The following is a 27,690-nucleotide window of genomic DNA, read 5'->3' on the forward strand; positions in this document are numbered from 1 at the left end:
TAATTGGATTTATTCTCTCCACCTTTTCTCTTTTCATTCTTACATTTTCCTTCTGTTTTGTTTCTTTTCCTCTTTTTTCCCGCCTACCTTCTTCTTTATTGATTGCTTATCCTGCTTTCCTTTTTTAAAAAAATATTTATTTTTAGTTACAATTGGACACAATACCTTTATTATAAATAATTTTTATGTGGTGCTGAGGATTGAACCCAGGGCCTCACATGTGCTAAGTGAGTACTCTACTGCTGAACCACAACCCCAGCCCTCTGCTTCCCCCCTTTTTAATTGTTCTATATAGTTTAATATTAAGTTTACATTATTTTGTAGTGTGGATTGAACCCAGGGCCTGTACCACTGAACCACACATCTAGCCCTTTTGAAGACAGGATTTTGCTAAGTTGCCCAGGCTGGATTTGAACTTGAGATCCTCCTACCTCAGTCTTTCAAGTAGATGGAATTACAGGCATGTGTCACCATGCTCATCCAATTTTATATTCTTTATTGCCTAATTTTCAGCCTCATCTATATTACTATTCCCTGTTTTTCTCTTTGATAAGCAGAGTTATAGAGAACAATTTCAATAGGTTTTTATTATAGGTTAGTATTTGCTGTCATCACTGCTACTGGTGATGGTTACTGGGTAATTCTTTCCTCTCAAAGTGGCTCTGGGATGTAATCTCAGTGTAGTTTTGATTTGCATTTCCCTGATTGATTGGAAGGTTGAATATTTTTGTAGGGCTTGGAATTGAACTCCAGGCCTTTTACATGTGCTCTCACTGAGTTACACCCTCAGCCAGTTTTCTTTTCTAATTTAGTGTGTAACAATGTTTTCCTTTTAAGAAATATTTAGTCAATTTACAGTGAATATAGCTACTAATGTTTAGTGTTAAAACAACTATTTTTAAAACACTAAATTTTTGTGTTCCTAATTTATTTTTTCTGCCTTTTTTCTTGAGTTATTTTTAAACAGCTCCATTTCCTCCTTCATTGTCTTGGTAGTTTTATACTCTTTCACAGTTCTTTAGTCATTACTGTAGATTCTATAGAGAGTACAACATACATCCTGCTCTTTCTTTTCTTTCATTTTTGACACTGGTGATTGAATCCAGGGCCTTGCACATGTTAGGCAAGTGCTCTCACTGAGCGACATCCAAAGCCCCTTTTACATACTTCTAATTTTGAGGCAGGATCTTACTAAATTGCCCAGGCTGGCTTCAAACTTGTGATGCTTCTGTCTTAGCCTCCTCAGTCATTAGGATTATAGATGTGTGCTACCACTCTCAGCAGTTGATCTATTTTCAATTAATTTTTATATAAGGTGTGAGCTTTATGTTGAGGTTCAGTTTTTAGCATATGAAAGTCCAAATGTTCCAGTAGCACTTGTTGAAAGACTGCTTTATATGCTTGATTGCCTTTATACCTTTGTCAGAAATCAATTGGCTATATTGTGTAGATATATTTCCTGAATGATGACCCTGTTGTAGGCATTAGCAAAGTGCTTTACCCAGATTCAATTCACCAGCCTGGTGTAGACAGCCATCACCAAGGCCTAGGTATCTCTGGTTGCAGCCCAGAGATTGTCATGAAAGAGTGAGGCAGAAGCATGATAAAGGTAGTGTGGTGCTGTGGCAGGTTCCTGCAAATAGGAACTCTGGCTTCTCTCCTGGCTCTATTATTAACTAGCTGAGGGGCCTTAAGCAAGTTCCTTCTCTTCTGTGAGCCTATGTGCACTCACCTATAACATATAGCCTTAAACTAGACTTTGTCTATGATCTCACTGATTTTTAACATTTGTATTCATGAGATCATAACTGCCTCCTGTCTTGGGGTGTTCCTTAGTTAATGGGGGTATAGAGTGTTGAAGACCCAATAGCTGAAGCATAAGAAAGCAGAGTTGAGGGGATTTACCCGGTTCTCTGGGGACTTAAGGGGGGTATTAGACTATGGACTGCAAACCAACAAGTTATGGAATGTCTCTGAATTCAAACTTTTTGTTTTTTAGGTAAACATGTAGAAACAAGAAGATTTTTGCATATAAATATGTTTCCTTCTTCACTGAAAAGGATTTTAAAATGGGGTCACATAGGGAAACTCCGAGTGACCACTGTTCCTTTTATATGGAACTTATAGGGATGCATGGACTATACTGAAAGGGCTTTCCAGAGGCCATGTATCAGGGATCTGAGGACCAGGGTAGAGCCTGTGGTTCCCCCACCTTCTGTTCCAACAATCGCTGCAATTTTGAGGGTCAAAAGCTGGGAGAGAAAGCTTGAAGCAGGGCTTTTGCCTTTCCCCTGGAGGATTTGGTCCCTCCTGAGTAACCAAGGAACTCCTCTGTCAGCAGGCATCTGGCTTGGTACTTTGAACTTCCTTCTATGGCCCCTGCTGGTATAGAACCTGGCACCCCAGAACTCTGCCTCAAGAAGGGAGGCACTGGCAGAATTACAACAAAGGACCCCTTGAATTTGGGGAAACTTAAATTTGTAGGGGACAAAGGCTGCAAGAAAGGAATTACAAAGTTCTCCTCTCCCTGCAGATCGAGGAGATTGTGGAAGGCATCCTTGAAAGGCTCAACTCTCAGCTGGAGCCCAGCACAAAGGAGGAAACCCTACAGGCCATAGGCTCACTGGCAGGTAGCAACATCCACACCGTGGTGCTCATGCTGCTCAACAAACCCCTGCCTTGGGGTAGGTACCTCTCCACCATCCAGGGGCACAGTCTTCTGCTCAGTAGATCTTCTCCCCATCTACCTCAAACACAACAAAAATCATCACCTAGGGTGCTTTCTGTCTCCCTCCTTTCTGTTTGATGCAAGTCAAGCCTCATCTGTATGTTCTCTGGCCTCTTCCTCTTGGGTCTCACTCCCTCTAGTCGCTGAGAACTGGTTCTTCATGGGCCTGAGAACAGATTAATCCTAGGGGCATGATCACCAGGGCCTGTGATATAGCTTTCCCTGAATCTTACAAAATCCAACTGGCACCCAGCGAAAGATGACAATCAGTGTCCTGCAGCTGCTCCTGTGCATCTCAGAGAAGAACCAACCCAGAGGAGAACAGAAGGAGATGGCCTTCTAGCCTGTGGCAATCAGTACAAAAGAGGGGAGGACTTAGAGTTCTAGGAACCTGTGGGCAGAGCTGAGGACCCAAGGGCTTGGCCTGAGTGGCCAAACACGCTTTGGGTAGGAGCAAAGAGGAGAGTGTTAACCTGGAATCATTGATGCTGTACATCAGATTAGCACTTCAGCCTCCTTTTTGTACCAAGGACTGCAGAAAGGCAGAGGTCAGTCACATTTTATGGACAAGGAAATTGACATGCAAGGTTAAAAAGCTTTTTCCAGGTCTGGGATCATTTACTGGAATGCTGCTGTGCGGATGTCAGATAAGGGATGGGAGTCAGGAATTTTGGTACTTGGGATAGGGGTAGAAAAATTTTGTTCCCATATCATCTGCTGAGTAGGTTCCCTTTCCATTCCTTGCTTCATTTCTGCCTATTTCCTTTTCTCTCCCTTTCTCCCTTCTTTCTTCTGTATCTCTCTCCTTCCCTTCTTTTCTCTCAACCTTCCTTCCTTTCTCCCACTCTCTTTTCTTTTTATGGAAATGGGGTTTTGCTTTGTTATTCATCATTGCCCTGTACTCCTAGATTCAAGTGATCTCCTGCTTCAGCCTCCTGAGTACCTGGGACTATGGTATGTGCCACCACATACAACCAGCCCCCCCCCCCTTTTCTTTTTCTTTTTTTGGTGCTAGTTATTGAACTTAGGGGTACTTAACCACTGAGTCACTTCCCCAGCCCATTTAAATTTTTTAAAATTTAGAGACAAGTTCTCACTGAATTGTTTAGGGCTTGGCTAAGTAGCTAAGGCTGGCTTTGAATTTGTAATCTTCCTGCCTCAACCTCCTGAGCTGCTAGAATTACAGGCATGTTCCACTACATCTGGCCCATTTCATTTTTTAATGTCAAGTGAGCAGAAGAGAAAGCCAATTGCATGTGTGTGGGATCTGCTTTCCCTCAGGAGAAGGTTTTGGTTTTCAGCCTGGGGGGTGTTTGTTTCCTATAAGGCTGAGTTAGAGTGTGCTGTGGCCAGTAGGCAATGGGAATGTGGGCCAGGGTGGGCTCTCACCCTGGGCTGTCAGTGTGGGGTTGTGGTCTAAACTCAATCATTCTGCCCCCCCCCTCAGATAGCATGTTTTTTATATGAGGTGCTCTCAGGACTCCTGTGCCAGAAGGCTGTTCAGGATCTTTAACCACAGTTGTTGCTGTCTCTGCTGTGCCACCCCTACTGAGTGACTGAGCAATGTGCTTCCCAAAAGATGGTGGTTTATACTAAGAGCAAGCCCTTTGACCCCACTATGTAAGCCTAACTTCCAGATGATGGAATAATGGAACTAGTTAATTCCTGAGAACTGTTTGGGTGGGAGGAAGAGAGACAAGAGGTAGCCATAGATGTGGGTACTGGAGCATGGACTCCTGTACTGATTCACACAACACTTCATGCCTATTGTGAAAAGATTCAGTTTAGATGGCATTTTCTTCATATGAGTTGGACCATTTCAGTCAGTCTGGTTAGACCCTGTCTTGGCTTTGTCACCAATTGTGCCATCTTGTACAAGTCACCTTTAGAATTCAGTTTCCTCATATGTAAAATGGGGGTTGAACTCCTGAATAAATTGTTTTCATACTTTTTGCTTTAACCTCATAATATTCAAATAAAGCCAAGAAATCTGAGAAATTCTGAATTGTTAGATGTAGAGGTGGGGAGAGATTCTAACCCTGCTTCTATGTTCTTATGAGCAGAATTTGAGAACTCTATAGTCCAGAATCTATATAGTCTCTTTCACAGGACTCCGTGGCTGGATGAGGCCCACATTGTTGGGGTGAGTGGATAAGCAATTGGAATTGGGTTCCATAGAACCATGAATTAATTTTTAGTGGTACTGAGGACTGACCCCAGGTCCTTATGCATGCTAGGCAAGTGCTCTGCCCCTGAGCTACATCTCTAGCCTGAGCCATGAATTATTGTCAGCAGGAAAGTAAAACCTAGCAACCTGCGCTAAGAATTGTATCTTAACTTGCCAATGGAGAGTTTTAATCTGGGGCATTCATCGTCCCTCTATCTGTCCCTTCATTTTCACAAACTCAATGGTGGCCTTCAGTTGTGCCCTGAAAGTAGTAAAGTTGATATGCGTAGTGGCAGTGTATGATGAGTTGGTGTTCTATGCCTATGAGCATCACTGCTGGAACCTTCTGCCCAAACCATATATTACTATGTAGGGATCATGGATCTGACAACGTAGAACCATTTCTCTAACATCCCTGCTACCACTCGACCCCTGACCCAAATCTTCCAGGTCTCAATACTCAACTACAGTAACCTTTGACCTTCTCTTCCCCATCTCCCAGCCCTCTGGTCTCCTGATTCCTTAGCCCTTGTGTTTTCTCTGCTTTGTGCACACTGGTTCTGGCCACTTTCTCCAGCAACTCCCCTGACTTCCTTTGTCCTCTCTGAGTGGCATTGTGAAGAACTGTGAACTCTTTATCTTGCACTAGATGCTGAACTACTTCAGGTGCCTGCTCAATTGCTTAGATGATCATCAGAAGATCATAACCAGGAACTTCTATGTGCAGGTGAAAGCTGGGGGGATACCAACAGCTCCAGTCAATTATTTCCCATAATGGTGGGACTATGCACCAGAATGTTACATAATTTTCCCCAGAAAGAGAAAATAATAGAATTAAGCCATTGAAAATGGGGTTCCCCTCCCTGTTACTTCAGGGGCCTGGTTAAAGGGAACATGGAAAGTCTGAGGAGGAAGTTAGCAGATCTAATATGATTCAACAATCCTAACATCTGGCTCAAAATTGCAACCTCATCTGCATCATCCCCCAAATTCTTATCCTTAATCTCCATTCCATGTACAGATCAGCCACTGGTCTAAAGTGGACACAGTCCTCACCTTAGTACAGGGCTGGAGGGCATGTGTGGGGAGTACCTGGTACCCATGAGCTTTTCTCCATCTATAGCTGTAATTTCTTTGTCTACAAAGCTCCTCTGGCACTCATAAGTGGTACAGACATTGGGGCAAGACTTTGTGGGTGATCTGATCAGGTTGATCAAGCAGCCTAACCTCATCATGAAGGAAATCGGTCTGCAAGGAATCAGTAACCTAGTACTACACCCAGTATGTATGAGCCAGCATAGAAAAATATAGAATTGAGAAAAGCAGGAAGAAACAAATTATTTGGTGCCCTTCTAATAAGGTTATACCCTCTGCCCAGTCTTCCTCTCTCTCCTTTGCTGCCTGTGCTGTATAGCACTGTATTTTCTCTCTCTCTCTCATATATATATATATATGAGATATATATATATATATATATATATATATATATATATAAAATAGCTTGTGTATACACACACACACACATATTGTATAACTCAGCTTTCTGTTACTGTAACAAATACCTGAGATAATCTACTTAATAATAGGAAAGGTTTACTCAGTTTATAGTTCTGAAGTTTTCAGTCCAGGGGTGATTATCTCTGTTGCTTTGGGCCTAAGGCAAAGCATCACTTCATGGTTGGAAGCACATATTTGAGCAAACTGTTAACCTCAGAGATTATGGTTTCATAATACCCTTTGAGGCCATGCCTCCAATAACCTAAGACTTCATACTAGGTCCTACCTCCTATAGGCTCCAACCACCTCCCAATAGCATGGAGATAGGGGCCAAAACTTAATTTTGACACATGGTAAACTAAAGCACACATACATACATATATGCATGTCCCCCCCAACATGTGTGTACACATGAGTAGTTTTTACAACTTTTTTTCATTTAATATTTTGGTACATATGGATTTATTGCATTCCTTTAACTCCCAAGTAGGTTTCCACAGTATTGTTGTATTATAGTTTATTATTCATTCCCCACATAGATGAACTTTTAAGTTGTTTTATATTTTTACTGTTCAACCAATACTACATTCTTATGTATGCCTCTTTACATTTGTAAATGTTTCTCCAGGCTAGACTATAAAAGGCAGACCTTTGTCATATGTATTTAGCTTAACAGAATTTAAAGTAAAACACTTAACTTCCTTTCTATCTTTTTAAAATATTTTTTTTAGTTATACATGGACACAATATCTATTTTTGATCTTTATTTTAATGTGGTTCTGAGGATCAAACACAGTGCCTCACATGTGCGAGGCAAGTGCTCTGCCACTGAGCCACAACCCCAGTCCCCCTTCTTTCTTGATATTAATTACAATCACTATCTTTTTTCATGTCAATCATCTTTAAATCAGTGTGAGGTTGATTCACTGGAAAAAACACCAGAGATAATCAATTTATTGGGAGGAAAGTTTATTTTGGGTGAAGGTTTCAGAGGTTTCATTCCTTGGTTCTTGGTACTGTTGCTTTGGGCCTGTGGTGGTACAGCATGTCATGGTAGGAGTAAGTGGCAGAGGGGCCATGTTCACCTAATTGTGGTTAGGAAGCAAAGAGAAAGAGGAAGGGGATGGGGTTCTTATGCCTCCTTGAAGGGCATGCCTACAAGGACCTACCTGATTTCCACTAGGACCTACCTCCTTATAGTAGCACCACAGGCTATGGACCAAATGTTCAATACATAGGTCTTTGGGAGACATTTAAAACCAAATGACCCAGGCATGGGGGCACTTGCCTGTAATCCCAGAGGAGGCTGAAGCAGGAGGATTTGAGGGTTCAAAGCCAGCCTCAGCAAATGCGTGGTGCTAAGCAACTCAGTGAGATCCTGTCTCTAAATAAAATATAAAATAAATCTAGGGATGTGGCTCAGTAGTTGAATGCTCCTGAGTTCAATCCTTAGTTAAAAAACAAAAACAAAACAACAACAAAAAACTAGGAATGGAACCACCATTTGACCCAGTTATCCCACTCATTAGCATATATCCAGAGGATTTAAAATCAGTATTCTATGGGGTTGTGGCTCAGTGGTAGAACACTTGTCTAGCATGTGCAGGGCACTGGGTTCTACCCTCACCACCACATAAAAATAGATAAATAAAATAAAGGTATTGTGTCCATCTGCAACTGAAAAAAAATAAAGTACTGATAAGTACTTAAAAAAACAAAATCACTATACTACACTGACTTGCTTTTTTATGGAGTAATTTTTGCTCTTTTTTGGTAGCTATGTTATGCTTTGCCTCTGATTATGGTAAGATATTTCTTTTTCTTTTGAGTTTTCTACAGAAGTACAGAGAATAGTGTCATCAACTCCCAGGTATTCATCCCCCATATATAGCAAGTATCAATTCAGGACCAACCCTTTTTTCCCCATTTCTTCACCTATACCTATTCCCTGCCAGGATTATTTTAAATCAAATCCCACACTTCGTGTTGTTTTATCTAAAATAGTATACATTTCTAAATTATTCTCTTTTAAAATTAATACATGAAAAACTATAATGTACCATTATGAAATAGAATATAAACCATCAATGAATTTTCAAGAATTTGAGAAAGGGATTTGAGGCATCTTAACCAGACCCCTGAGGCTACAAATTTATTCTTTTCTGACTTTGAAGTTAGGAGCACTTCAGAGAAGCATTTACCAGTCCTAATTTACCACCCTCCTAACCTCAGAGACTGAATCATTTCTCCATGGTCATAACACTGAATCACTTGGGGAACCATGCTCCCACATGGTTTGTTTGGTCCCAAGAAAGAGAAAGGGAATGGAAATTGGGAGTTTGGAGAAAGATACTCTTGAGATTTCCAGTATATATCAGAAGAAAAATTTGATATCATCTTTCAAAACCTTTGTTAGCCAATGGCTATACCCATGTTTTTTCTTTCAATCTCCAATACTTTAGTTTTTCTATATAAAGGGTATACATTTATATAATGAAAGATTCCATGATCCAATGTAAAATTCAAATGAAAAAAATAGAGCAATATGTATGTAAAACTAAGGACAATATCTGTATTAAATTTTATTTTAGTTTTATCTATTTATTAACTATTATACAGATTAATGAGATACAGTATAATGGTTCAATATATGAACCATACATAGTGTGTAATAATCAAACCAGGATAGTAAACCTTTCCATTTCCTTAAATATTTCTACTAAATATTAAATATTATAAAATATAAAATATTAAAAATTAAATATTTCTACTAAAAAGTTTTTGAGTCAGGTGCAGTGGCTCACACCTATAATCCCAGTGGCTGGGGAGGCTGAGGCATCACAAGTTCAAATCCAGCCTCAGCAATTTAGTGTGGTACTAAGTAACTTAGCGAGACCCTATTTCAAAATACAAAATAACAAGGACTGGGGAGGATGGTGGAATGTGATAGACATCATTATCCAAAGTACATGTATGAAAACATGAATTGGGTGTCAAATTGGGTGTCAAAATACTTTATATACAAAAAGATATATGAAAAATTGTGGTATATATGTGTAATAAGAATTATAATGCATTCCACTGTCATTTTTTAAAATCAACAAAAACCCCCAACTATTAATATTTGATTAAATTTTGTTTATATTAATTTTCATTAGTTATTATTGATAACAATAAAATATGATCCTATTAGAAAAAGGACTGGTGATGTGGCTTAGTGATTAATTAATTGCCCCTGGGTTCAATGCCTGGTGTCAAATATTTTTGATTAACATAATAATTATACATATTTATGCTTTATAGTGTGAACTTTCATCACATGCATACAATATGTACTGTTCTAATCAAGGTAAATAGCATTTCCATTTTCTTTTGTCCCCCTTTTTATTGCTGTGTAGACAACTTTTTAATTTGATGCTATCCCATTTATTAATTCTTGGTATTATTTACTGAGTTTTAGGAGTCCTATTGAGGAAGTTGGTGTTGTGCCTCTATGTTGTAATGTGGGCACTGTTTTCTTCTATGGAAGTTGTAAAGTTTCTGGTCTAATTCTGGAGTCTTGATCCATTTTGAGTTGACTTTTGTGCAGGGTGATGGATAGGGATTCATTCTCCTACCTATAGATAGCCAGTTTCCTCAGAACTATTTACTTAAAAAGCTCTTTTCTCTGTTACATGTTTTTGGCACTTTTGTCAAGGATCAGGCAACTGTATCTTTGTGGGTTTGTTTCTGCATCGTTTATGGACCATTGGTTTATATGTCTGTTTTTATATCAGTTCCATGCAGTTTTTATTACTATAGCTTTGTAGTATAATATGAAGTCAGGTATTGTGATGCTTCCAGCATTGCTTTCTTGACTATTCTGGATCTTTTGTTCTTCTAAAATGAGTTTTTTTTTTTTTTTTTTTTTAGTTCTGTGAATATCATTGGTATTTTGATGGGGATTGCACTGCATCTGTGGTTTGCTTTTGGTAGTGTTATAGTTTGAATGTGAGGTGTCTCACAAAAGCTCATGTGTGAGACAATATAAGAAAGTTCAGAGAAGAAACGATCGGCTCACGAGAGCCTTAATCCAATCAGCGAATTACTCACCTGATGGGATTAATTGAGTGGTTGCTGAAAGCAAGGGAGAGGTGTGGCTGGAGGAGATGGGGCATTGGGGACATGGCTCTGGGGTATATATTTATATCTGGTGAGTGGAGATCTCTCTCTCTCTGCTTTCTGATCATTATGTGAGCTGCTTTCCTCTGCCACAGTCTTCCTCCATCCTGTTCAGCTTCACCTTGAGCATGAGGAATGGAGTCTGCTGTCTGTGGACTGAGACCTCTAAAACCATGAGCCTCCAAATAAACTTTCTCCTCTACAATTGTTCTGGTCGGGTCCTTTAGTCTCTGCAGCCAAAAACCTGATTAAAACAGTATGGCCATTTTAACTATTAATTCTGCCTGTTCATGAACATGGGAGGTTTTTTTCTATCTTCAAATGTCTTATTCAATTTTTTTCATCAGTGTTCTATAATTTTCATATATATAGGTCTTTCACACTTCCTTAGATTTATTCCTAGGCATTTTATGTTTTCTTGAAGCTGTTGTGAATGGAATTGTTTTGATTTCCTTTTCAGCAAATTCATTGTTGGTATATAGGAAAGCTGTTGCTTTTTATATGTCAATTTTATATCCTGAGTATGTCCATCTCCTTATCATATGTTGTGTTTGGAGCCCTTGAGCTCCTCTCTTCTAGTACTTCATAAAATTATAATAGGTTATCGTGAGTTATAGCCCCTCACTGTGCTGTGTTACACTAGGACTTATTATTCCTACCTGTGTTTGTGTGTCCATTATACCTCCCTCTGTCATTCCACTTCCTCTGCCCTTACCAGCCTCTAGCAATCACTGTATAGAAATGTCCTTCTGCTAGCCACCTGGTCCTTGCCAGGAGAGGGGGTCAAAGTAAAATGAACTTGTTGGTTGCATCTCAAGAGAGCAGCCATGATACATCAAGGATGCTAATAACTAGGAAGCAGTATATCTGTCCTCTTTGCTCTCACCCTTCCTGCAGTTCTGCCCCCCAGCATGTTGTACCACTGATGCTTTTTCCTTGCTTTTAAGCTGAGATCTCTGCAGTATAATCTCAGGGAAATTATATCAAGGATAGAATTGTAGACCCCTCTGAGTACCAGAGACTTTGCCTTTTTAATTGCACCCAGATTCTAGCAACAAATGTCCACATCATCTAGGCAGGAGGACACTTTTCCAAAGGAAGGTAATTCTAGCTACATTTACATCCATACCTAGTATCCAGCACTTCTTGTGGCAAAAAACAGAACAAAACAAAAACCCCCAAAACTTACATATTTTCTGTTATAATACAGGCAAGTACAGCTCTTTCTGTTTCCAGTATAAATGAAATCATGATACTATAGACTTTGCTTCTTTTGAGGAGCTAATACCAAAACTGTTCTTAGAGTCAAATTCTGGTCCTGCATGATTTGGCCTCTGTCTGCATCTCTAACATGTGGCTGGTTCATCTTTTGGTTTTCAGCTCAAGCTTCAACTTCTCCTATAGGCATTTACTGATAGACATCTACAGGGGTCCTTTCAGTCATTCTTTCTCATTAGTCAGTTCAGATTCCTTTTTTGTTCTGAATTTGTGTTTGCTTGTAAATGTGTCTTTCCCTCAGTAGAATTAATTTCTCGAGGATGTGAAATCTGTCTTGTTTACCACTGTGTCCACAGCACCTAGCCAGAGTGCCTGGTGATATTTAAGGACTCAATATTTGTTGATTGAGTGAATGATTATTGTTTATAACAGTGAAAAATTGGTGACTATTTATTTAGCAATGGTGGTTCATAAAAATATGATAGGATCATGTGATTATATTACACACTATATGGAAAATATTTATGGGAAGAAAAAAATATTAGTCCTATTTTTTTTTTTTTAAATTTTAATGTTTTATTTTTTAGTTTTCGGCGGACACACATCTTTGTTTGTATGTGGTGCTGAGGATCGAACCCGGGCCGCACGCATGCCAGGCGAGCGCGCTACCGCTTGAGCCACATCCACAGCCCTAGTCCTATTTTTGTAAAACAAAATTCTGTCTTCAGTATTAAAAAAATACTACAAGGTAACTAAGTATGAGTGATTCCTCTTCCCCAACCCTGCCTTTCCTTTTCTAACTTCTAGAGGCTTTTTCCATTCTTGGCTCATAGCCCTATCTTTCCATCTTCAAAACCAGCAGCGGTGAGGGAAGTCCTTCTNTTTTTTTTTTTTTTTTTTTTTTTTTTTTTTTTTTGCTTTGGTACTGGTTGCTTAGGGCCTCACTAAATTACTGTCACTGGCTTTGAACTTGTGATCCTCCTCTCTCAGCCTCCTGAGATGCTGGGATTGCAGGCATGTGCCACTGCACTTGGCCTCACTTGTTTTTGAGCGGAGTCTTGTTATGTTGTTCAGACCTGACAGGAACTTCCTGTCTTAAAATCCCTTTGCTTTAGTGTGCCAAGTCAGTGCTTTTGTCCAGTTGGATGTGCATACTACCACACCCGGTTTTCCTTTCCTATTTTCAAAAACAATTTGTGTTTGAAATATTTTATACAATGAAACAAGTGATATTTTTACAGTGACAAGACTGATTCTAAATGGAATTATGCAATAATGACTTAACATTTGGGAAGGACATGCATGGGGCTAGGTAGATAGTTCTCAGGGATCCAGAGTCTGAGTTGATCTCTGGTTTCAGCTTTTGAATGTATGATCCCAGGGTGCCTATCTAATTGATGGTCAGTACTATCCTGAAAAAAGTGGATGACGATGTGAGATACAGGCTTCCCATACTTCCAGGCTGAGCCAAATTAGCATTAATTTTCTCAAGGTTTTAGCATCAGAGGAAGCCCCAGAGAGAAAAAAAGTACCTCTTTCAAGATTGTCAAATGGGAAACAGATAATGTTACAAGCATTAATATGTAATCTGGAATTGATTCCAAGGTTTTCTAAATTCCTTTTGAAAATGGCACAATGGAAATGTGAAAAACCCCCTGCTTATAACTGGCAATTTATATAAAACCTCAGTGGAGACAAGCATGATGTCTAGAAGTCCAATTAAAAGAAGCTAAGTCTGTCTAAAAAGCACCTACTTAGCCATCACGGTGAATATTTAAAGCTGGTGACCGAGGCTTTTTTTGGTTGTTTGTGCACGTCAGTGCTTTTGTCCAGTTGGATGTGTCATTTTGATCTTGGAAGATATGTTATGCTTATTGTCCTTTTCTCCCTAGGGGATTGGTGGCTATGGGATATGCACTTGTAAATTTATTTTCTCACTCCAAAGCTGGCTGGCCTCATTCTCAGTTCTTGGCATTTGGGGATAAACCCTAGTGACAGCTCCAGAAGCATGTCCTTCAACATTTAGGAAAGGTTCTCATGACAAAAAGAAGGGACATGGTTTCAGAACAGCTTGGAACTTAGTTTTCTATCTTTTTCTGCACCTCTGCACATGCTGGAAGACATTCCCATTCTTGATACACACAGGCATGTTCAGATTGCAGGGTAGAACATTAAAGGGAGGCATATAGGTTATGTATTGCAGAATAACTATTACTTTTCTCCTATCACTGAAGACAGTGTATCACATAGCCACCAAGTAAGTGATGTTCTTATTTGATAACTTAAAACCATACTAACTTATTTATTTTGATGTTTTTATCAGTGTCATAGTTAACATAGTAGTTGGGTTCATTTTGAAATAATCATGCCTGCATGGAATATATTTTGCTCCATTTCAGTCCCAGTAATTATTCTCACAATCTCTTCTTCCTTTCCTGTGTTTCCCTTCCTCTACTTGACTGGTCTTCCTTCTATTTATTGTTTTAATTAGTTGGTACTTTATACATGTACATAAAGGTGAAATTCACTATGTATTTGGTCAATTTCATTTCTATTCCTTCTCCTTCCCCCTCAATTCCTTTCCTCTATTCTACTGATTTCACTTCTTTTTTTGTGGGATCCCCTCCCTTCACTTTAAAAACCATTCTGAAGCTTTGGTTTGAATCTTTGTTCCCTCTACCACGTAACAATTGTAGGGTCTCATGGTTTCCTCCACTTTTTCTCTGGAAACAGGGTACCTTAACTGTTCTGTGACCTGTCCAGCTTCATGTTTTCCCAGAGGCTTTAACCAGGTGGGGGCATTGAACATTCCCAGGCACTGATAAGGGTGTGTTTAGGTTCTTGCCCAAAACACTGGAAGAAGCTAGCCCTGGCCCAGAGCCAGATTCTTTCAGCCTCATATAAATTTTATCCCCAAGCCCATTTCTATGGACATCCCTGGGTATGACATCCCTTTCTCTCCAGATTCACCATGAGAATATGCTGCAGCCACCCTATACTTAAATTTCCCTGGCAAAGGCTTCAGACTTTGACTTGTCAAGCCTCCACAATTACGAGCCAATTCCTTAAAATAAATCTCCCTGCTTCTCTCTCTCCACATCTTGCTGGTTCATTTTTTTCTGGAAAACCCTGTACTATACATGGCCTCATTTTCAAGATTCATACACGTTGTTACACTTGTCATAACTTTTCTTTTGAAGGCTGAATAACATAGTAGTTAGGTTCATTTTGACATAAAGTATGTATGTACCACATTCACATTTTGTTTAGCCATTCATCTATTAATGGACTCTTGAGTTGCTTTTACCTTTTGGTTATTATGACTAATGCTACTATAAACAAACATGCACAAATATATCTTTAAGATCCTGCTTTCACTTCTTTTAGGTATATCCAGAAGTGGAATTGGCAGATCATGTCGTGTTCTATTTTTAATTTTTTGAGGAACCCTCATACTGTTTTTCCATAGTTGTACCATTTTATACAGGCAGTATATAAAGTTCCAATTTCTCCACATCTTGCCAATACTAATAGTAGCCATCCTAATGGGTTGAGAGAGTATCTCATGGTCTCTTTGATTTACATTTACCTAATGATTAGTTTTATGGTTTGGATGTGAGGTGTCCCACAAAAGCTCATGTGAGACAATTCGAGAGGTTTCATAGGGGAAAAGATCATGTTGTGAGAGCCTTAATCCAATCAGTGGATTAATCACCTGATGAAATTACTGAGTGGTAACTGGAGGCAGGTGGGGTGTGGCTGGTGGAGCTGGGAATTGGGGTCATGGCTTTGGAGTATATATATTTTGTATCTGGCAAGTGAAGTCTTCCTGCTTCTGATCATCATGTGAGCTGTTTCCCTCTACTACAATCTTCTGCCATGAGTTCTGCCTCACCTCGAGCCCCGAGGAATGGAAGCTTCTGTCTGTGTTTTGGGACTGCTGAAACCATGAGCCCCCAAATAAAATTTTCCTCTTCTACAGTTGTTCTTGTTGGGTCCTTTTGTCACAGTGGTGAAAAAGCTGACTAAAACAATTATTGGTGTTGAGCATCTGTCTATGTGCTTCTGGACAATTTGTATATCTTCTTTGGAGAAATGTCTGTTCAGGTTTTTGCCCATTATAAAATTAGGTTGTTTTCATATTATTGAGTTGTAGTTCTTTACATATCATAGATATCTGATATATTAGATTATCAGATATATGATTTATAGATATTTTCTCCCATTGTAGAGATTGCCTTTCTGTTTTGTTGATAATGTCCTTTGATGCACAGAAGTTTTAATTTTGTTCCGATATTCATCTAGTTTTAGTTTTATTGCCTGTGCTTTTGGTGTCATATCCAGGAATCATTGCCAAGTCTAATGTCAGGCAGCCTTCCCCCCATATTTTCTTCGAAGAGTTTTATAGTTTCAGTTATAACTTTTAGCTACATTGTGGGTTTAGTTTGAGATGTGCTATAAAGGCAAGGATCATTTGCATGTGTATGCCTCTGTCCTTTAAAAATACTATTTACTTCAGAAATCTTACTACTTCCATAGCTTTGGGTGTAAATTTTTTTTTTAACCCAAGGGTGATCAAATTACTATATCCAGCTTTTACCTGTTTCCTGCATTCTAGACCCCATTTTCAAATACCACTGAAAACCTCATGGAGGCACTATAAGCATGGCAGGGTGAAAATTCAGTGTGGCTAGTTTTATGTGTGAAAATGATGTGTCCTATACCCATCGTAGAGTAACTTAATGAGCAGAAGTAATATATAGGTACATATGGACATAGAAATAAAAATAACTAGGTTTCAGAGAAATATTGTTAGAGTACATCATGAACTGCCAATGAGGAGAGGCACATGGGGTCTTGGGGATAGGAGCAAGGTCTTTATAGAGGTATTTTCTCTTATAGACAGATATATTTCATGGACTTTCCCAGAACCTAGGTAACATGTGTCACTCAAATTCCTATGGTTTCCTTGTTATGATATGCTCATTAAGCAATTTTCAATTCATACACAAAAGAGAAATGAGCTTTTACTTACTGGAAACAGCTCCTTTACAAAGAATCCATTGCATGAATGTAAATTTAGCCATCATGCATTTGTAGTGAGCCTGAGACTTTTTGAGTTTATTGAGATAATTCAGCTTCTGGATTGATATTCAGGCACTACTTGACTGAAGGTATGCCAAGGCTAGGCTAGACCCCAAGAAAAGATCCCCTTCAGAGGTCTTAGTCCTGCCTGAAACATGGATGGTTCCTCCCTATCCTTGCCCCAAATAATGTTCATCTATCAAACCATAAATAACAATAGAATATTTATTTTTGCCTTTCCTGTTTTCTACTTTCTTTTTAAAACTTTTATTCATTCTTTTTAGTTATATACAACAGTAGAATCCATTTTGATATAAATATACAAGCATGGAATATATCTTATTCTAATTAGGACCCCTTTCTTATGGATGTACACCATGGTGGTATTCACTGTGGTGTATTCATATATGTACATAGGAAAATTATGTCAGATTAATTCTGTTTTTCCTTTTCCTATCCCCCTCCCTTCTATTCATTCCCCTTTGTCTAATTTACTGAATTTATAATCTTCCCCTCCTCCCTAATGTTTGCCTTTGAAATGTATTATTACTCTTGAATTCATTATATTTGCCATTCCAGTTGCCAGAAGACTAAATCTCAAAGTTTGATTTATTTACATTCAGGACCAACTTTATTTATTATTATTTTTTTAAAAAGAGAGAGTGAGAGAGGAGAGAGAGAGAGAGAGAGAGAATTTTTAATATTTATTTTTTTGTTATCGGCGGATACAACATCTTTGTTTTGTATGTGGTGCTGAGGATCGAACTCGGGCCGCACGCATGCCAGGCGAGCACGCTACCACTTGAGCCACATTCCCAGCCCCTTTATTTATTATTATTATCTTTTATTCATTTATTGTTAGATTTATATTATAGCTGTATCCAAAAGACCTAAGAAAACATAAAAAAAAGCACAGGGAGGCTAAAACAAAATCCAGTTCATGAATATTAGCCATAACTGACATTATTGAGCTTTTATAATGGGGCATGCAATGTGTTAAGCACTTTATGGGATTTCTCATTTTTCAATATTATTTTTTAGTTGGACATAATCCCTTTATTATCTATTTATTTTTATGTGGTGCTAAGGATCAAACCCAGGGCCTCGTATGTGCTAGGCGAGCACTCTACCCCTGAGCCACACCCCCAGCCTGGATTTCTCATTTGATCTCACAAGAATCCTTTAAGGTAAGTCCTATTCATTTTATAAGAGAGACTCTCAGAGTGCTTAAAGTCACTCAGCTGATTTAATAGTAGAGTGGGGATCTGAATCCTGGTAGCTGTGATTTTACTGCAGCATGTACTTTACATTAGTAAGAAAAAATGCTGGCCAATCAATAGTTTTTTTAAACTGCACACTATTTAGCTTTGAGATTACTAGTAGTAAATGCAAAGACATTGTGGGTTTAAATAGCTCTGTGGATCTATAGAAAGCAGATTTCTACACTAGTAGAATACTTTTTCTTCCAAGTCTTGAGTTTGAGAGGAGTTTGTTAAGCAGGTCTTTGATTTAATTCAACAAATGTCATCATTTGAGACTGTTAAGTAAGAAATTCACTGGTGATCCCCATAGGGCTAACTTCTGATTTTATATTTGAGATGAAGCCCAGGGTCTAATGTTAGGAATATGACTCTCTTACTAAAAAAACTTCTGAGGTAGGAGTGAGGGGAGGATAGAAGTATCAATCCAGGTTTACAGCCTAGTATTAATTGCCTTGATTCTCTCTATTCCTGATGTCACTTTTATTTTGCATTGCTGGATGGAATCTGTAGCCTTGAGCATGCTTGGCAAGCACTCTACCACTGAGCCACATCCCTGCCTCTATTGCCATGCTTGAGGTTGAAGTCCCTATGGCACTGTATGGCTTAGCACACAACCCAGTTTGCCTACTTCTGGTCTTTTTCCCTGCAAAATCATCCTTAAAATATTAAGCTTTTGGCTTAATATTTCCAAGACATTGCTTTTGTCATTTAATTCTTCTGTTCAAAACACTTGAATAGCAAATTGCTCTAAAGTTTTTAGCTTGCTGTTTAGAACCTTGTACAACCAAACTCTGACTGACCTTCATGTCCCAATCACTTTCTATTCCTACAATGGTTGTTCTTAAATTGGAAGATTCATACTCTAGGAGGGATGGGGAGAATTTGAAGCAAAAGGGTAAAACCTAATGTGTCTTATTTTTCAGTTTGAATTGACAAGAATTAATTTTTTTTATGGTGAAATAGCAAATATGGATGATATGTAATTTTTACATTATTTTTAAAGTTTAAATTTTAAAGACCTTTTTAGGGTTTTCTTGGGCCACATTCTGTGACAGTGAAGATTATAAATTCCTTGCCCTCTTCCAGTCAGTGGGAATTGGAAGCAGATAACAAAAACTGACTCTGGCATAACCTTTTGAAAATTCCCACATCCAAGCTTTTACACAGCTTGTTGGAACACTGGCTTCTCTCCTCAAAAACCTTTCCTCCAGGTTCCAGCAGTTCTTCCTGATACTCCTGCCCTGTCCGGAAGTCCAGACAATTTCCAGAGTCATTCCCAGGAACGCTTGCATAAAGTGCTCCCTGTTATTTTATAGAATCATACTTTCAGAAAAGTTGAGAATCAACTAGCCCAATTCCCAACTGAAAAAAGGAGAAACTTTAGGGAGCAGAAGGGATGTTTTGTCCTAATTTGAAGGTGAGCCCTTTGAAAAAAAGTCGTAACCTCTTCCACCTTTGCAGGGCGGTGCCGTGCACGGAGTAGGAACAATTCCACGGAACTGTCATCTCCAGAGCGCTTTCACTTAGACGCATTCATCTCTTGAGGCTGAAGATACTGCACAGCTCTGTGGAGGTGGCAGGGCAGGGTTCCTCTGTTTTAGAGACAAAATAATGAAACTCCAAACATGCTATAAGCTGACAAAAGCCAGGACCAGAATGCAGGGTTTGGATTCTCGAGTGCAGCGCTTTGACCTTGGGGTATTTGGTAAAATATAGGCCAATTTGATCAAGTCAGCCACTGCTGAGCGCCCAGTACACTTGGCGCTAATGGACAGAAGCTCAACCTGCACCGGTCCGAAAAGCAGAGGGAGTGGGGCACTGAACCAGAAGTTGTGGTCTGGATTCCCACCCACAGCCTTAAAGGTCCGTTGCGTCCAGAGTTCCCAATGCCACTTAATGCCGGGCAGTATTCTACCGCCCAAGCTCAATGGCGCAGCCCTCGCAAACCCCTGGTCTTCTAGGTCCTGGCTGTCTTGTGCCGGGGTAGTGGAGTCTGCAGGTGCAGTGGCGCGGGGGGCCTGGCAGCGCACGCTTCTCTCTCAGTGGATGTTGGCCAACGTTGACAGTCGTTAGTGCAGAGGCGGGGCGATGCAAATTCGCTACCGGCTGACTTGATTCCTCGGGGGTCTGACCTGTTCGCGCGGTAAGAGACAGTAAGCGACGGTGAGTGCTGCTCAGGAAGGGCCGCCCCAAGGAGACACCTGCGTGGGACAGGGTTGGTAGTAGGACCTCTGTCTGTATTGTTTCATGTAATCTGCAATTTGGGGGAGGCAGAGGTGAGGGCTGGAATATCTTTAATATTCCAGACATCGGATTTCATTTCTCTTTTCTTTCCTTCTTTCTCTCCCTTTTATTTTGAACCCAGGAATGCTTTAGTACTGAACCATGTATATATACACACACACTTTCTGATGTTTTTAATTTTTTCTTTTAAGGCTCAATTTTGTTAAGATGCCCACACTGACCCGCCACTGGTGATCCTTCTGCCTCAGTCTCTAGAATCATTTGAGATTACAGGCCCGCACCACCCAACCTGGCCCCACAACGCACTTCATCTGAGTTTTCAGCATGCATCTCTAACAAATTATTACTTTAAAAAATACATAATTACATATAATAAATTATTAAATTCTAATATCTCTGCATATCCAATATGGGTTCAGCTGTCTCTTAAGATATTGTCTTTTCATAGTTGTTTTATCTGAATCAGGATCTTGATTAAATCGATTCAACTCTGCATTTGTTTATAATCATCCATTTTTGGCCCCCTTTTACAAGCCCTTGTTGACAAACTGGATTACTTTTCTTGTAGACTTTCCCATCTAATGAATTTGACTGAGTGCTTGCTTGTGATGTAGTTTAGTTTTTTTTTCCAGTTTAACAGTTGAATGGACTAATACTCAAGCATTAAAAGAGAATAAAATTATAGCATTTGCAGGTAAATGGATGGAGTTGGAGAATATCATGCTAAATGAACTAAGCCAATCCCCCAAAACCAAAGGCGGAATGATGATAAGTGGATGCTAATCCATAATGGGGGGTGGGGAGCATGGGAAGAGTGGAGGAACTTCCTGAAAAAGGGAGAGTGGGGAGAGGAGGTGGCAGGAAAGATGGTAGAATGAGATGGACATCATTACTCTAGATACACATATGACTGCACATATGGTGCAACTCTATATTGTGTACAACCAGAGAAATAAAAATTGTGCTCCATTTGTGTACAATGAATCAAAGTGCATTCTGCTGTCATATATACCTAATAGAACAACAACAAAACAAATATTTCCTGGGTGGTGCTTTGTGGTTCCTATTACATTGCATCTACAGCCTGTGAAATTTCACTTTTAGTAGATTCATGTGTTATCAGCTGACATTGATTATAAAGTTTCCATTAGCCTTTGCCTAATGGTTGTACTGTTCATTAGTGTTCAGAGTTAGATCCATAATTTCATTAAGGTTGAAAAGGTGGTTTTATGACTTGCTCATTCCTTTTCCATTTACTAGCTAGAATCATGCTGAGAACTTTTCTCAGCAACTGTTTGGTTACTCTGTAACTCAATTTGTACAGGCAAGGTAGGAAAAACATGATGTTTGTCAATTTTGAAAGTAATGATTCGATATAGTAGTAACCAATAATGGTGAAAAATGAGTAGTATTCCATGGTGTGGATGTGTCACAGTTTGTTTAGCCATTCACCTATTGAAGGGCATTTTGGTGTTTTAGCTTTTGGCTATAACAAATGAAACTGCTATGCACATTTGTTTTGCTGGTTGCCTCCAGTCATGGGGACAGTGATCAAGGGGTGGGATTGGTAAAAGAGTGTGCTGAGAGTGAGCACCTCTGGAGTCCCATAAATGTGCCAGGCCATAGGAATGGACCAGAAGCAGCTGGAATAGGAAGATAAATCCCTTTTCCTGTACTTTCCCTCCAGCCCCCTCTACTAATAAAGCCTACCACTGTGTCAACTGGCAAATAAATCTTCCAAAGTCCATGTTCAGTATTATGAAAAGAAGGATTGAAGGGTTTAAACACAGGGCCTTGGGTATGCAAAGAACATACTTTAACACTAAACTCCATCTTGCAGATATATTTTATTTTCTATTCCAATTAGGTATATATGACAGCAGAATGCATTTTGATTCATTGTACACAAATGGAGCACAACTTTTATTTCTCTGGTTGTACTCAATGTAGAGTCGCACCATATGTGCAGTTATACATGTACCTAGAGTAATGATATCCATCTCATTCCACCATCTTTCCTGCACCCATGCCACCTCACCTCTCCAGTCCCCTTTTTCCCTGAGATACAACAATCTGAATTTATGAGTCTAATAACATAACTTTAAGTATATAAAACATAAAATTATCAACAAAAAATAGAAATTGGTAAACCCAGACTGAAAGTGGAGATTTTAACTCTTAGACTGGATAAAACGAAAGTATAAATACATATTTGAAAGCTATAACTAGCAAAATTGATAAAATAAACTTAACTGTATCCAAAATTGATATGTATTCTTCTCTAGCATACACACACATAAAAAACGCATAATATACTGGGAACTAAGGCTAATCTCTACAGATTTTGAACAAAAATTTATACAGAACATGTTCTTTGTCTACAATGTAATTAGAAATCTGTGTTTTGCATGCCTGAGTTCTTGTGTTTGAGTCTCACCAGCATGATAAGGAGCTAGAGAAAGAGAAAAGGAAGGGGAAATTAATATACTTTTTGATGAATTAAATGTGAAATGTTCTCCTTGATGAATTAAATGTGAAATGTTCTCTTTGCCTGCAGATCTATTTTATTTTCTGTTAATCTACCTATGCTAGCTTTTCTTCTTTTTTTCTCCTCCTCTTTTTTCTTTTTTGTATGAGGGTCAAACCCAGGGCCTCATGCATGCTAGGTAAGTATTCTACCACTGAACTAAATTCCCACTCCCATACTAGCTTTATTTTGATTAGTATTTATATAGTCTATTTTTTTCTTGTATTTTTTTAAAATTTAAATTCGTTTTGGAGTTGTAGATGGACAGCTTGCCTTTATGTATTTTTATGTGGTGCTGAGGATTGAACCAGGTGCCTCATCCATGCTAGGCAAGCGCTCTGCCAATGAACTACAGCCCCTTCAATCTTGTATCCTTTGCTTATAAATAGCACATGGTAGGTTTTCTTTTTTAGTTCTAGGGATTGAACCCAGGGCCTTGCCCAATCTGGACAAGTACTCTACTTCTGAGTTACATGCCCATCCCTGTTTTCTTTTTAATAAAGTATACCAACAATCTTTTTCTTTTACTTAGAATATTTACTCAATTTACATTGAATGTAGGTGGTAATATTTGGATGTACATCTACCATCTTTTTTTAAAAAATATTTTTAAATTTTTGGTACTGGGGGTTGAACCTAGGGACATTTTAACACTGAGCTATATCACCAGTCCTTTTTATACTTTTTATTTGAGACAGGATCTCTCTAAGTTGCTGAGGGTCTTGCTGAGTTTTTGAGGTTGGCCTCAACTTGAAATCCTCCTGCCTCAGCCTCTAGAGTCACTAGGATTACAAGAATGTGCCACCACTTCTGGAATATCTACCATCTTTTAAAAGTACATTCTCAATGTGCCACTTGTTCTGTGTCCCTAATTTTTCTTTTCTCTCTTTATTCTTTGGATTGAGTTGGTTTTATTTTATTTTATTGATTTTTTTTGAGTTGGTTTTAAACCATTCGGTTTCTCCTTTTTATTACTTTGATAGTTTTACATTCTTTATACTTCTTTAGTCATTACTGTACAATGAGTACAGCATACTTCTTTTTGTTTCCTTACTTCCTCCATGCCATGTCTTATTGCCATAAGTATGCCATAAGTTGCCTATTCTTTTGTAGGTGATTTGTATTTCATTCTCATGGTTTTAGGATTTTTCTTTTTACCCCTGATTTCTGAAGTTTTACTAAAGCATGGTTTTATCTTTAGATAATACCTATGGTGCACTTTAAATGAGAAGATTCTGGCCTTTTTCACTTCTGGAAATTCTCAGTTACTTTTATATATTGCCTTCCCTCTATTCTTGTAGAACTCCTCTTTCCTCCATATCTGTTCATTGTTCTTTTATGAAAAATTGTTGTGTTTCTCTGCTTTGTATAATGGATAAATTCAATTTGGTTATTCTCTCTTTAACTATCTCCAGTCTTAATTATATTGATTGGGTTGTTTGTTTTTTAGGTGTTAAGTTTTTTGAGTTCTTTATATATCTTAGAGATTAGTGCTCTATCTAATGTATATGTGGTAAAAATTTGCTCCCAAGATGTAGGCTCTTTCTTCACTTCATTAATTGTTTCTTTTGCTAAGAAGAAGCTTTTTAGTTTGAATTTATCTCATTTATTGATTCTTGATTTTATTTCTTGTGCTTTAGGAGTCTTGTTAAGGAAGTTGGGGCCTAATCCAACATGATGAAGATTTGGGCCCACATTTTCTTCTATTAGATACAGGGTCTCTGGTTCAAGTCCTAGGTCCTTGATCCTCTTTGAGTTGAGTTTTGTGCATGGTGAGAAATAGTGGTTTAATTTCATTTTGCTACATATGGATTTCTGGTTTTTATAACACCATTTGTTGAAAAGGCTATCCTTTCTCCAATGTATATTTTTGGTGCCTTTGTCTAGTATGAGATAACTGTGTTCATGTGGGTTGGTCTCTGTGTCTTCTGTTCTGCACCATTGGTCTACATGGCTATTTTGGTGCCAATTCTATGCTGTTTTTGTTACTATTGCTCTATAGTATAGTTTAAGGTCTGGTATTATGATGTTTCCTATTGCACTTTTCTTGCTAAGGATTGCTTTGGCTATTCTGGGTCTCTTATTTTTCCAAATGAATTTCATGATTGTTTTTTTTTTAGTTCTATGAAGAATGTCATTGGGATTTTAGTAGGCATTGCATTAAATCAGTTTTGGTAGTATGGCCATTTTGACAATATTAACTCTGTCTTCCAAGAACATTGGAAATCTTTCCATCTTCTAAGGTCTTCTTCAATTTCCTTCTTTAGTGTTCTGTAGTTTACATTGTAGAGGTCTTTCACCTCTTTTGTTAGATTGAAGCTATTTTTAGTGGGGTAGTTTTCCTAATTTCTCTTTCAGTGGATTCATCATTTATATATAGAAATTTGATTTATGGGTATTGATTTTATATCTTGCTACTTTGCTGAATTCATTTATTAGTTTTAGAAGTTTTCTGGTAGAATTTTTTGGATCTTCTAAATATAGAATCTTGTCATGGGCAAATAGTGATAGTGAGTTCTTCTTTTCCTGTGTGTATCCCTTCAATTTGTTTTGTCTGTCTGATTGCTCTGGCTAGAATTTCAAGGACTATATTGAATAGAAGTGGTGAAAGAGGGCATCCTTGTCTTGTTCCAGTTTTTAGTGGGAATGCTTCAGATTTTTCTCCACTTAGAATGATGTTGGCTTTGGAATTAGCATAGATAGCTTTTACAATGATTGTACTACTCGTACTTTTTCTAGTATTTTGAACATGAAGAGGTACTGTATTTTATCGAATGCTTTTTCAGCATCTCTTGAGATAATATATGATTCTTGTCTTTAAGTTCATTGATACATGATGTATTACATATTGATTTCTGTATGTTGAACCAACCCTGCAACCCTGGGATGAACCCCACTTGATCATGGTGCACTATCTTTTTAATATGTTTTAGTATGCGGTTGGCCCAGGATTTTATTGAGAATTTTTGTGTCTATGTTCATCAGGGACTTGAGTCTGAAGTTTTCTTTCCTTGATGTGTCTTTGGTTTTGGTATCAGGGTGATGCTAGCCTCATAAGATGAGTTTGGAAGGGTTCCCTCCTTTTCTCTTTCATGGAATATTTTGAGGAGTATTGGTATTAGTTCTTTTTAGAAGGCCTTGTAGAACTCAGCTGAGAATCCATCTGGTCCTGGATTTTTCTTTGTTGGTAGGCTTTTGATGATTTCTTCTATTTCCTTGCTTGAAATTTATCTGTTTAAATTGTGTATGTCCTCCTGATTCAGTTTGGGTAGATCATATGTTTCTAGGAAATTGTCAATGTCATCAAGATTTTCTATTTTATTGGAGTATAAATTTTGAAAATAACTTCTAATTATCTTCTGTATTTCAATAGTGTCCATCGTGATATTTCCTTTTTTTAAAATATTTTTTTTAGTTAAAGATGACATAACTTTATTTTTTAATGTGGTGCTGAAGATCAGACCCAGTGCCTCACATGTGCTAGGCAAGTACCCTACCACTGAGCCACAATCTCAGTTCAATATTTTTCTTTTTCATCATGAATTTTAGTGATTTGAGTTTTTTTCTCTTCTTTGTTAGCAGGACTAAGAGTTTAATCAATTTTAGTTAATTTTTTCAAAGACTCAACTTTTCAACAGAGATATGATAAATTGTAGTATAAAGGTGTATTAAGAATTGTAATGCAAAAAAATCAATAAGAGAGCTCATATATAATGGCATAATTTGCTGTGAACATACTTTATATACAGAGTTATGAAAAATTGTGCTGTGAATGGATAATTATGAATGTAATACATTCCACTATTGTCATATATGAAAGAAATAAAAAAAGAACCAACTTTTCATTTTGTTGATTCTTAAAAATTATTATTTTTTGTTTCAATTTCATTGATTTCAGCTCTGATTTAAATTATTTCCTGTCTTCTTCTACTGTGTTGATTTATTTTTTCTAGGGCTCTGAGATGTAATGTTAGGTCATTTATTGACTTTTTATTATTTCATTGAATGAGCTCAATGCAATGAAATTTCCTCTTAGCACTGTCTTCATAGTATTCCAGAGATTTTGATATATTGTCTCAGTGTTCTCATATACCTCTAGGAATTTTTTAATCTCCTCCTTGATGTCTTCTGCTATCCATTGCTCATTTAATATCATATTATTTAGTTTCCAGGTTTTGGAGTAGCTTCTATTATTTTATCAATGATTTCTAGTTTCATTCCATTATGAACTGATAGAATACAGCGTAGTCTATTTTTTTTTTTTGTATTTGCTGAGAGTTGCTTTGTGGCATAATATATGGTCTATTTTAGAGAAGGATCCATGTGCTGTTGAGAAGAAGGTGTATTGCTCGATGATGAAATACTCTATATATGTCTGTTAAGTCTAAGTTATTGATTGTATTATTGAGTTCTATAATTCCTTTGTTTAGTTTTTATTTGGAGATCTATCCAGTGGCGAGAGAGGTGTGTTAAAATCACACACTATTATTGTGTTGTGATCTATTTGCTTCTTGAAATCAAGAAGGGTTTGTTTGATATATGTAGATGCTCCTTTGTTTGGGCCATAGATATTTATGATTGTTTTTTTTTTAAATTTTTTATTGTTGGTTGTTCAAAACATTACATAGTTCTTGACATATCATATTTCACACTTTGATTCAAGTGGGTTATGAACTCCCATTTTTACCCCATATACAGATTGCAGAATCACATCAGTTACACATCCATTGATTTACATATTGCCATACTAGTGTCTGTTGTGTTCTGCTGCCTTTCCTATCCTCTACTATCCCCCCTCCCC

At 38.0% G+C, this 27,690-nt stretch overlaps 1 protein-coding gene across 1 annotated transcript in view; it reads left to right on the forward strand.

The window, feature by feature from the left end:
* The first annotated feature begins 1,152 nt into the window (after positions 1–1,152).
* LOC107155006 overlaps positions 1,153–27,690 on the forward strand; it is a 55,082-nt gene continuing 28,544 nt past the window's right edge. The window contains exons 1-3 of the mRNA XM_015500770.2: positions 1,153–2,684; positions 17,945–18,043; positions 19,580–20,281. The gene's annotated coding sequence lies outside the window, so the exon portion shown is untranslated. The remainder of the gene's footprint in view (positions 2,685–17,944; positions 18,044–19,579; positions 20,282–27,690) is intronic.

This window comes from Marmota marmota, unplaced genomic scaffold (assembly GCF_001458135.2).
Source record: "Marmota marmota marmota unplaced genomic scaffold, marMar, whole genome shotgun sequence".
Taxonomy (NCBI): Eukaryota; Metazoa; Chordata; class Mammalia; order Rodentia; family Sciuridae; genus Marmota; species Marmota marmota.